General features: G+C 39.9%; 1 protein-coding gene across 3 annotated transcripts in view; it reads left to right on the top strand.

Moving 5' to 3' along the window:
• Nucleotides 1-12,099, top strand: part of CAPRIN1 (cell cycle associated protein 1) — a 50,323-nt gene that overhangs the window by 1,936 nt on the left and 36,288 nt on the right. The window lies entirely within an intron of this gene.

Genomic DNA, 12,099 nt, shown 5'->3' with positions numbered 1-12,099 from the left:
TCGGTTACCATGCACTCGAGACCTGTCGAGCCTCCCCTCTTCTTCCGTGGGAGAGAAGTGTGTTTAGAATCTTAAGGTAGAACTGCCTTTCCGGCAGGCCCATTTTGAATGGGTCTTCGATTTGCTACCCCCGCCCCCATGCGATGGGCTCCCCTGCGTTTCCCTCTTTGTTTCAATTGTTTAGGTGTCCCCACGAGCCTCAGGCTCAGCTCAATCGCGAGATGATTTTGTGCAGCGACTTTTTGTTCCTAGGGGACTGCGAAGGGGCGGGGGACTGCCACGATTTAGATTCGTTGGGGGCTGGGTCCTGGGGAGACTGGAGAGGATGGCTGGGACTCGGGGCACATGGAGAGAGCGTCTAACATGGCGGCGGCTGCGGGGAGAGGGAAGCGCTTTACTGGAGCTGCATTGTGAGCACAAAGCGAAAGCAGAGGGGGAGGGCAGAGACCAGGCAGCCGCCCCGACTGGCCTCCTTAGGCCCCCCTCTAAAAAAAAAAAATCGAGCCACACCCACGATTTTTTGGATTCAATATTTAGTCCTTGTAGATCAAACTACTGAGGTATATCTTCATCTGCAAGCCAGCCTTTTGTTTTATGCTTTCATCGCAGGACAGTGTAAACTCTTGTTTAGAGGGGCGTGTATGTAGAGAAAAGGTCTGGGCAGAGTGAATAATTAAAATGAGTAAAATCAGAGGTGGAAGGGGAGAAACAAATTAGTCGTTTGTAAAAACGAGGTAATTACGTCTGTGACTATCATGTTAACTTGAATTTTACCTTATAAAGTAAAATGAAACTTTGATAACTTCTACTTGTCTGCCTCTGGGAAAACATATTTATAACATCTTGAATTTCCAGGAAATCATTTTGCAGTGTTTATGTAGCCAGACACCTAATAGTGTTACTTGAGGTGTTGATATAGTAACTGGCTAAAACTTGGGCTGTGGGAAATAAGTTGAAGAAAACTGGTGATGTTTAGGTCTTATTAATTTTATTTATTTACTGATATATTTTACATTTTGAGAGAGTTTTAAAACATTTAGATTTGATACTTCCCTGTCTCATCTTCGGTATTGAAGGTTGGAAGTTTTACTTGAATTTCATGGACTTGGGATTTCTTTTTTTCCCCAATCCTTTATTTTGATAAATAAGTGTGTTTTATTATAGGTAATTGGAATAGTAAATGTAGTTACATCAAGAAAGTAACAAAAGTATTTTAAGTGTAAGGTAGCTACATTCAAATGTTGAATGGAATAAGCATGCGCAAGGCCAGTATCTTCTGAGTCTGGCACATGATTTAGTTTACCCTGTTGGGTATCTTCTTAAATTTTTTTTTTTTTTTTTTTTTGAGACGGAGTTTTGATCTTCTTGCCCAGGCTGGAGTACAATGGCGCGATCTCAGCTCACTGCAACCTCCATCTCCCGGGTTCAAGCGATTCTCCTCCCTCAGCCTCCCAAGTAGCTGGGAGTACAGATGCCTGCCACCACGCCCAGCTGATTTTTTGTATTTTTAGTAGAGACAGGGTTTCACCATGTTGGCCAGGATTGTCTCGATCTCTTGACCTCGTGATCCGCCCGCCTTGGTCTCCCAAAGTGCTGTTACAGGAGTGAGCCCCTGTACCCGGCCTCTTTTTAAAATTTTAATGCAGTAAGCAAGCCTGCTGATCTGGCTGCTACTTGAGTTTTTGATTCTTTAGAATTTCTTGGAAATGTTTTCTTCTAGGACAGTAATCTGAATGTAAATATTAATGATTATGAACATTAATAATGTGTTAATACTAATTATGAACATTAATGATTAGTGATATAAAGTGTAGAGACATTAATGACTGAAAGATAACTCCTCAAAGAAGTTAATATAAAGGTAGGTGCTGATTGGCAGCCAATTTAGTTGTGAGGTGGCTGTTAGAATCTAGTGTTCAGGTACTTCTGAAAAAAAATAATAAATCTAGTTTATAAGACCCTCCTGAGGACTTGAACCATGACTGGTCATTAAATGTGTATAGGTGTATGTGAATTACTATACTCTGTCATACCCTATCTTCAAGTTATTTTGTTATTTTTATTTTTTGAGATGAATCTCTGTTACCCAGGCTGGAGTGCCTAGGCTGGAGTGCAGTAGGACGATCTTGGCTTCCTGCAACCTCCACCTCCCGGGTTCAAGTGATCCTCCTGCCTCAGCCTCCTAAGTAGCTGTGATTACAAGTGTGCGCCACCACCCCAGGCAATTTTTTTTTTCTTTGAGAAGTCTCGCTCTTGTACCCCAGGCTGGAGTGCGACGATGTGATCTGATGTGATCTCGGTTCACTGCAACCTCCGCCTCGTGGGTTCAAGCGATTCTCCTGCCTCGGCCCCCTGCCCGGAGTAGCTGGGGTTACAGGCGCCTGCCATCACGCCCAGCTAATTTTTGTATTTTTAGTAGAGACAGGTTTTACCTTGTTGGTGAGGTTGGTCTAGAACTCCTGACCTCAGGTGATCCACCCGCCTCGGCCTCCCAAAGTGCTGAGATTACAGGCGTGAGCCACCGTGTGCGGCCAGATTTTTTGTATTTTTAGTAGAGATGGGGTTTCACCACATTGGCTAGGCTGATCTTGAACTCCTGACCTCAAGTGATCCACCCGCGTCCGCCTCCCAAAGTGCTGGGATTACAGGTGTGAGCCACCATGCCCGGCTTCCCCTAAAGTTATAAAGGAGAAAATAATGTAATTATTACATAGATTATTAACTAGGCTAATACATACTGAAAGATTGCCTTGTTAATAATGGAGATTCAATAAACTGCACAAAGTAACTTTTTTTTCTGTCTTCTCAGTGTTTTAAGTGGTAGATAGCAGCAAAAAGGTCAAGTTACAGTTAAGTCTTGAGACTTTTCGATAAGCCGCAGACTGAACTTTACCTACTTGTTAAGTAGTTAAGTTGGCAGTATTGATGTTGACTTAATTGCTATTAAAACTATATATTTTGCCTTTTGAAAAACCCAGGGCATTTGGATTTGCCCTGAATTTAAGCACATCTGGTTTTTAGTTTAAATCCTTTTTATATTTAGATGATTTACTTGTGAGAAGACTTAACTGTTTTTAAGTATAGGTGAGTATTTCTAATGCACTAAAATAGGATTGCTTTACAAATCAGTTTTGAATTCCTCTTTAGGAACCCTTGTGGAGTGAAGTGAGGTACTATTTACAATTAGATTTGTTTTGACTTCAATCCATTTAGCAACTTACATTTGAGCTATATTTCAATTTTGACCTATTCTTATCAGAGCCTTCCGGACCAAAATGCTTTTTTTATGGATTTTAAAATCAAATATCCTGGCAAAAATGACTATGGATATGTAGTATTGCTTAAATTAAAACAGAGAATTGAAATAATTTTATCGTATTTTAAAAAACAAAGTTGTTTATTTTCTAATAATTTGAGCCATTAAAGAAAAAGCTAAGCATATGCTCATTGAGAATGCATGCTCTTAATGTTGATGAAATATGATCGTATTATGTAATGCAACTAAAAGGCTTGGTGGGTTTTTAAATTCAGGCTTATAAAGAGTACATGAATGTTTAGCAAAGGGAAGAAATACAGCTGTGATAAGGAGAATCAAGTGTAAAATCCATTTGCAAATCTTACAGGTAATATTGAATTGAGTGATTAACTGCCTGGTTTTCTTTATCAGTTCATTGGTGCTGAACTGGGCCCTAGGCTATGCAAGATATTTCGAAACCAAGTCATAATTTTAACCGAAGAGAGACCTCATTTGATATTATTAGATGTAATCAGTTGTGATATAGAATAAAAGATGTTTTAATAGATGACATTTAAAATTGTTATATTCTTTGTGAATATAATAGGTTTAGACTCTAGTGACTTTGGTAGGTGAAAGATTAACTAATGATCACTTGCGTAAAATGCAAAAATAGTCTGACAGCTTTTTAACCAATAAGTGACCAAAACTGATAGCCAGAAGTGTAGTGTTTTTTATACTTTTTCCTGAAGGCTTTCTGCACTTCATCTTTGCAGTTAGTAGTATTCTTTAAAAAGAATGCTGTTGTTGTGAGGGTAACATTTCTTTCTAGAATGTTGCGGTGTGTCTGTGCTTAGAATTTTCATTGCAGCTGTTGTGCAGAACTTACGTGTTCAGTGTTTTAAAATAAAAACATTTTTAACTGTTTTATAAGTAAAATCTTTCCTTGAGGCTATTACCTGAAGCCTTCTTTGACATTTAAGATCTCTTGATGTGTTTGCTTTTCCATGGGTTGCAAGAACTATTCTTCTGCAATGCAGAGGGCAAGATTATTTTGCATTCACCTTGTCACAGAAAAAAGCTGTAATGCTTAATTTGTTTCCCTTTGCTTGACTGTGTGTGTTTGTATGTGTAGCACTGGGAAGTATTTAAAAAGGTAAAGCTGTGAATTCCCCCAGGTGATAATGGGTACCTTTTTCTAGGGTGAGAGTCGAAGCCTAAGTATTACATTGAGAATGTATTGTTTTAACCTGGCCAAATTAGTGTACGCTGGGATACTACCCATGTGGCAAATATTTGAATGAGAATACATTTTGTGTGACTTACAGATTAAGCATACAATTTGCCAAAATTTTATGTAATTAATTTCATAGTTTACATTTAGGGCTAGATGAAGACTAGTACTGTTTCATCTTTTAGAAAAACTAACACTTTTCCTTTAAGTAAAAGTGTTAATTTTTGCAATACTTTTGCAAAAGGTTAAACTTATAGCAACTTTGTCATAGCTGTAATCTTAACACTGTTATAAAATTTAGAGGATTTTAAATTTTTATTTATTATCATTATTTGAGACGGTTTTGCTCTCGTTGCCCAGGCTGGAGTGTAATGGCGCGACTTCGGCTCACTACAACTTCCCCCTCCCAGGTTCAAGCTATTCTCCTGCCTTAGCCTCCTGAGTAGCTGGGATTACAGGCACCTGCCACCACGCCCGGCTAATTTTTTATATTTTTGGTAGAGATGGGGTTTCACCATGTTGGCCAGGCTGGTCTCAAAACGCCTGACCTGAAGTGATCCACCCGCTTCAGCCTCCAAAGTGTTGGGATTACAGGCATGAGCCACCACGTCCGGCCTAAGAGTGTTTTTTTAGAGCTTAAACCACCTTAGAATTTAGTCCAATTCATTTTATAGAAGACAAAACTGAGATGTTTATATGGAATGACTTAGGTTGGAATGGGTGATTTCCAAAGTTTCTCACAGTTTTTTTTGAAACAGAATCTTGCTGTGTCGCCCAGGGCTGGAGTGCAGTGGTGGAATCTCAGCTCACTGCAACCTCTGCCTCCTGGGTTCAGGTGATTCTCATGCCTCAGCCTCCTGAGTAGCTGGGATTACAGGTGCATGCCATCACCCCCAGCTAATTTTTGTATTTTTAGTAGAGACGGGGTTTTGCCATGTTGGCCAGGCTGGTCTCAAACTCCTGACCTCAAGTGATCTGCACGCCTTGGCCTCCCAAAGTGCTGGGATTACAGGCATGAGCCATCACACCCGGCCTCTTAAATAATGTTTTATGGGAGTAATTAGAATTTGTAATGTTCCACGGCCTAAGTGTAGTTTTCATGTTTAATTATGTAGAACCAAGTAAAGCCTTTTGCTTCAAATCCTTAGAGTTTTTCTGTTTTAAAAAACTGAATGCAAAAGAAAAATGCTTTCCATTTCTTTATTATTAGACCTTTATTAATGTCTCATTGTTAAACTTTGTGTTTGCATTGTCCGGGTAATGGGGTTCTGAGAATATCGGTAAGGTAAAATCCCAGTGTGTCAGGTATCGTTGGGACATCCATATTGTAATGAAATAAACTTTTATAAAGTTTAAACTCTTAAGTTTTTCTTTATGTTTAGCTCCCTATGTACATTTGTCAGACTCTACTCCAGCTTGGTATGTTGTAGACCGGAAAAATCTGGAAAAAGCATTACCAGTAGAGAGAAATAAGAAGTGTGACAACCTTTTCATCCAAATTACTGTATTCCAAGCTTCTGGGTATTTTTTGGTAATTGGTTCCTTTTTGTGGGGGAAATGAATGGTGTGTGTGTATACAGTATAGAAGAGTGAGAGGAGTAGCAGAAGAGAAATTCAGCCAAAGTTGGAACTGTAAATTGCTTTGTTTTAGCTCATTTATTTATTTCTTTCACTAGCTCTACTACAGTGCTTTTGTTAGATAGACTATGAGTACAAAAACGTGGGTGAAAGATAATTTACTGGGTAGAGTTCAAAATTCAAACTTCCTGAGGAAAGGGGAGGGTGTGCTTCTTGACCATGCTCAGCTAAAGTAGTTTGTTTCCTTTAACTTCCCCTGTTACCTATTGTCTGTACACTTCTTGACTTTTTTTTTTTTTTTTTTTGAGACGGAGTCTTGCTCTGTCGCCCAGGCTGGAGTGCAATGGTGCGGCCTTGGCTCACTGCAACCTCCGCCTCCTGGGTTCAAGTGATTCTCTTGCCTCAGCCTCCTGAGTAGCTGGGACTACAGGTGCGTGCCACCACACCTGGCTAATTTTTTGTATTTTTAGTAGAGACGGGGTTTTGCCATTTTGGCCAGGCTGGTCTTGAACTCCTGACCTTTTGATCTGCCTGCCTTGGCCTCCAAAACTTCTTGACATTTTTATATTGCCTTGTGTTGTTAACCTTACATGTTTTTCTAAATTGGTAATAAGCTCTTTGTGGACAGAGACTATTAACATCACTCTGCTGTGCTTTCTCACACATGGTATATGCTGAATAAGTACTTGCTAGTTTGGCCAAATCATTGCATAGGAATATCTGTAGCTTCATTAACAACCCTGTTAAAATGGATTAATCCATGGGGTTAGGGAGGAAATGCTTTTTGCACAGAACTATTTACTTGCAGTGTTTTTTATTGAAATTGATTTTTTTCCTGAAGGGTTTTTACTTTTTACAGGTGCGTAGAGTTCAAGAGTAGGCAAGTAGAAGAATACTTTTTTTTTTTTTTTTAAAGCTGGGTAGCAGGCTGGGCATGGTGGCTCACGCCTGTAATCTCAGCATTTTGGGAGGCCGAGGCAGGTGGATCACCTGAGGTCAGGAGTTTGAGACCAGCCTGGCCAACCTGTGAAACCCCGCCTCTATTAAAAATATGTAAAATTAGTCGGGCATGGTGGCATGCAACTGTAGTTCCAGCTACTTGGGAGGCCGAGACAGGAGAATTGCTTGAACCTGGGAGGCAGACGTTGCAGTGAGCCGAGATCGTGCCACTGTACTTTAGCCTGGGCGACAGAGTGATACTCCATCTCAAAAAAAAAAAAAAACAAAAAAAAAACTGGGTAGCATTAGCAAGATATGTGAATGGTCTTAAGAGAACACAGATAATTCTTATTATTAGAACCATTGTACATTATTGGAAATTTCATTGCATTCTCCTCAATACTGTTCTAAAAATATTTTAATTTTAATTTTTTAGAGACAGGGTCTCACTATCACCCAAGCTGGAGTTCAGTAGGGCAATCATATGTCACTCCAACCTTGAACTCTTAGCCTTAAGCGATCCTCTTGCCTCAGCCTCTCAAAGTGTTGGGATTACAGGGTTGACCCACTGTGCCTGGCCCACCTCAATACTGTTATCTAAACATAGAAATAACTGAAATATACTTCAGTCATTAAAAAACCCTTAGGGCCTACACTTTGAGTTACATTGAACTTCTTTTTACATTGTGGACAGGAAAGATAGTAAGCAAAAGTTTCCTCAGTTTTTAAAAGGACGGTAGAAAGAACACACTGCAATCTATAGATGATCCATGGCAGCTATCTTCAAATGCTGAAAGCTTGCTCATGTAGCAGGAGTCTGTGCTGTTTTAGAAAACGAAAAAGTATTAAACAGTGATGGTGGGGATGTAATTTTTTTACATTTAACTCCCAAGGAATGTATTCATATAAATAAGTTGTACAGACTTATGCTAAGGAATAGCTTGGTTAAAACAACTAATATTTTGAAAGATGCCCTTTAAGATTATTTGTGATAATTTGCTTTTCAAATCCAGAAGCTTTAGACTTTTTAAGAATATAGTTCAAAGTAGGTGATGCTGGAACTTGTTAACATTTCTTTTTCCTACTAGAGTCAGCTGCTTCAATTCACTCAGACCTACCTGCGTAATTATAACCTTGGACAAGGGATAAGGGTTTTTACAGGATTGGCTTTTATCTTTTTTAAAAAATTGGACAAATGGCTTGTGAAACTAAACTCCTGGATACTTAACCTGCTTGAAAAATTATCTTACAATAGAACCTTAGGTAACATCCTTTTTTTTTTTTTGAGATGGAGTTTTGCTTTTGTTGCCCAGGCTGGAGTACAATGGCACGATCTCAGCTCATTGCAACCTCTGCCTCTTGGGTTCAAGTGATTCTCCTGCCTCAGCCTCCCAAGTAGCTGGTATTACAGGCAACCACCACCTCACCCGGCTAATTTTTTGTATTTTTAGCAGAGACCAGGTTTCGTCATGTTGCCCAGGCTGGTCTCGAACTCCTGACTTCAGGTGATTTGTCCACTTTGGCCTCCCAAAGTGTTGAGATTACAGGCATGAGCCACTGCACCTGGCCTAGGTTAGCATTCTTATGCCATTCTTAGCGTTCAGAAATCCAGCATTCCCGACAGGTGTTCATTCAGCTTCTGCTTTAACCAGTCTTCTAGGGCCTGGTAGAGTGCTCGTTTCTCAATGAAAGTTTGTTTCATTGGTGTGCCACTCTTTAAGTTCTTGGTGGTAGAAGTATATCCTTACCGGCTGGGCACAATGGCTCATGCCTGTAATCCTAACACTTTTGGGAGGCTGAGGCGGGCAGATCACCTGATGTCAGGAGTTCGAGATCAGCCTGGCCAACATGGTGAAACCCCGTCTCTACTAAAAATACAAAAATTAGCTGTGCGTAGTGGCTCATGCCTGTAATCCTAGTTACCTGGGAGGCTGAGGCAGGAGAATCACTGGAACCTGGGAGGCAGAGGCTGCAATGAGCCAAGATCGCGCCACTACACTCCAGCATGGGTGACACAGCGAGAGTCTGTCTCAAAAAAAAAAAAAAGAGAAAAGTATATCCTTACCACCACTGTTTAATAGTCTTTGTTTTGTGGAACAGCATAGACTTCCGCTACGTGAGCATACTTTCAACATTTGAAGAAAGCTGCCATGGATCAGCTATGGATTGTAGTGTATGTTCTTTCTACCCTGCTTTTAAAAATTGAGGAAACTTTTGCTTACTATCTTTTTTGTCTTCTGGGGGATTTCACTAGCTAACAATACTCAGTTGAATTTGTGGAGGGCAAATAGGAGACAGTCAGCTGCCTACCATTGTGGGCAAAGTCAAAACTCGTAATTTTCTAAGTGAAGAACAAAGAATGTGGGGATTGGGGACTTGAAATAATACCTAGAAAAACTGATAAAGATTGGACCGGGCGCGGTGGCTCACGCCTGTAATCCCAGCACTTTGAGAGGCCGAGGCGGGCGGTTCATGAGGTCAGGAGATCGAGACCATCTTGGCTAACACAGTGAAACCCCGTCTCTACTAAAAATACAAAAAATTAGCCGGGCGTGGTGGTGGGCGCCTGTAGTCCCAGCTACTCGGGAGGCTGAGGCGGGAGAATGGCGTGAACCTAGGAGGCGGAGCTTGCAGTGAGCCGAGATCACGCCACTGCACTCCAGCCTGGGTGACAGAGCAAGACTCTGTCTCGGAAAAAAAAAAAAAAGGAAAACTGCTAAAGATGATGGAAAGTTGAGAGGAAAAGAAATATTTTGTCTTTGCAAAAGTTGGTACAGTACTCTAGAAGTGATTTATTTGGCCTGGATACATAAAGTATAGCTAGGTGCTCTTAACTACTTTGGTTATTTTAGGCTTCATTTTTAAGTATTCCCTCTCAGTTTAGAGATCTCCTTATTTGAGAATAGGAGTTACGAAGTTTTCCTGGATAGCCAAGTTAGTTTTTTTCAGATGTTTCCTCCTAATCTTTCTTCTGACTATTTATAATTGTCTAGTTGTAGAATTTTTAGGGTTTTTTGGAGTTTATCATCTCTTTGCTATTTATTTTTAATTGCATAATTAAAAATTTCTTCTTAAATTTTTTATTTATGGAATTTGTTGGCTATAACAATAAAGAAGCAAAGCCCAGGAGGACATCTATCATGGATATCCCTCTTCTGGCACCCTAATGGCACCTACTGAACTTAATTTAAAAAATCCATTTCAAGAAAGTAACTTTGGTGATGAGAAACTCCTTGGGAAGAATGGAAGATCTAGATGTATTGCAGTTCAGCACAACATAATAATCTGATTGGAGAAAGGAAGAAAACAGCAGCAGCAGAGGCAGAGCTGGAATGTAGCAACAGCTGGAATCTAGAATGACATTCTAAGGGAGAGGGTTGTTAAGGCACAAATGATTTTTCTGGGATTTAAGACCTTACTTAGGTAAGTTATTTAACTGTGTCTTTCAATTTACAGTTAGGTGAAATATGATTGATAGTAGTGCCTCCCTGATAGGGTTAGCTACCTTTTAAATTTGAATGTCTGTTACATAGTGAATACTGTCAACTATTAAAAGCAGTAAAGAAACAGGGTATAGAGTGAGACTGGATAGCACTTGTTGGGATAATTATTTCCCAGTACCACATGACTCTGACATCTACTGGGTGTGGTCACACCTCTCCCATGATTCCCCCTTAAAGACTGGGTAATCTGGGAAATGGCCTGATTTTTATCTTGCTCATATGTGTGCTATAAATGGCTTTTTAATACACTTAGGATACTCAGTAGCTGAAAAGGAACTCTAAATTGAATTTCAAGTTAGAAAGGATCTAAGAGGGCAGGTGTGTGTTATCAACATTGTAACGTAGTAGGCTTTCTGATGAAGATAGTTTTTTTTTTTGAGATGGAGTTTCGCTCTTGTTGCCCAGGCCGGCGTGCAATGGTGTGATCTCAGCTCACCGCTACCTCCACCTCCCGGGTTCAAGCAATTCTCCTGCCTCAGCCTCCCTAGTAGCTGTGTTTACAGGCATGTGCCACCATGCCTGGCTAATTTTGTATTTTTAGTAGAGACGGGGTTTCTCCATGTTGGTCAGGCTGGTCTTGAACTCCTGACCTCAGGTGATCCACCTGTCTTGGCCTCCCAAAGTGCAGGGATTACAGGTGTGAGCCACCGCGCCCGGCCTGAAGATACATTTTTATGCTAGGAAAATGGTTTCATTCTCTAGGAAAAATGCTTAATATCTTATTTTATGTATTTCATGAGTAGCTGACCAATTTATTGTTACCTCTGCTGCTGCTGTTAGCCATGTTCCAGCCTAGGAAAGAATAAAGCTGTGTCTGTCTGGAGCCCTTTATTACTCCTATCTTTACCATTCTGTTCTTAGTATAATGTTGGATCTGTCAATGTGACAAGCTATTCCTTGTATATTGGCTTAGTTCATGCTGTAAATTTTAACACCAGTGGACAGATTTTCTAGTTGGACTTTAATGTAAGCCATTTGAATAGGAAGTGACAATAGGAATGAAGCCACTTAAGATGGCATCGTTTTTCTCTTGAGTAGTCTGTGCTTTCAAAGATTAGGCAAATTGTATTTGGAGAAGTACAGATACCATATCCTTTTCCTTATCATGGAAGGCCACTTAAGGAGTGAGCTGAGATTGCAAGCTATAGTAATCTTTATAGCTATAGTAATAGCTATTTCATTTTGAAAAGTAAAAAATTAGACCAATTGTCGTAAGAGGCTTTCTGTTTATAGTGTACATTTTGGTATTTACCACTTAGTTTAACTTCTGAGGTGTCAGCTAAGAATGCAAGATTTAACAAAAGTACTACTTATAAATGGCAGATGATAAGCCTTTGTTTTTTCTCTCTCACCTCTCCTTCTCAAAGGTGGTAACCTCTAAGTGTTCAGATCATAAACGAGTGTTCTCTTCATGGAATAGTTACTAGGTTAGATTTGTAAGCTGGTCTAGAAACCCAGCCATAGTTCAAGTTTTCTGAGTTGTTTAAAGTTTCAACTTTAAAGTTTATTAAACAACTTACTTCCAAATTAAAGCTGCCATATAATGGTTTTTTTTTTTTTTTTTTTTTTTTTTTTGAGACGGAGTCTCGCTCTGTTGCCCAGGCTGGAGT

This window comes from Pongo pygmaeus, chromosome 9 (genome assembly GCF_028885625.2).
Source record: "Pongo pygmaeus isolate AG05252 chromosome 9, NHGRI_mPonPyg2-v2.0_pri, whole genome shotgun sequence".
NCBI lineage: Eukaryota > Metazoa > Chordata > Mammalia > Primates > Hominidae > Pongo > Pongo pygmaeus.
Note: the sequence above shows the minus strand (reverse complement) of the source record. Positions and strands in the feature narration are given on the sequence as shown.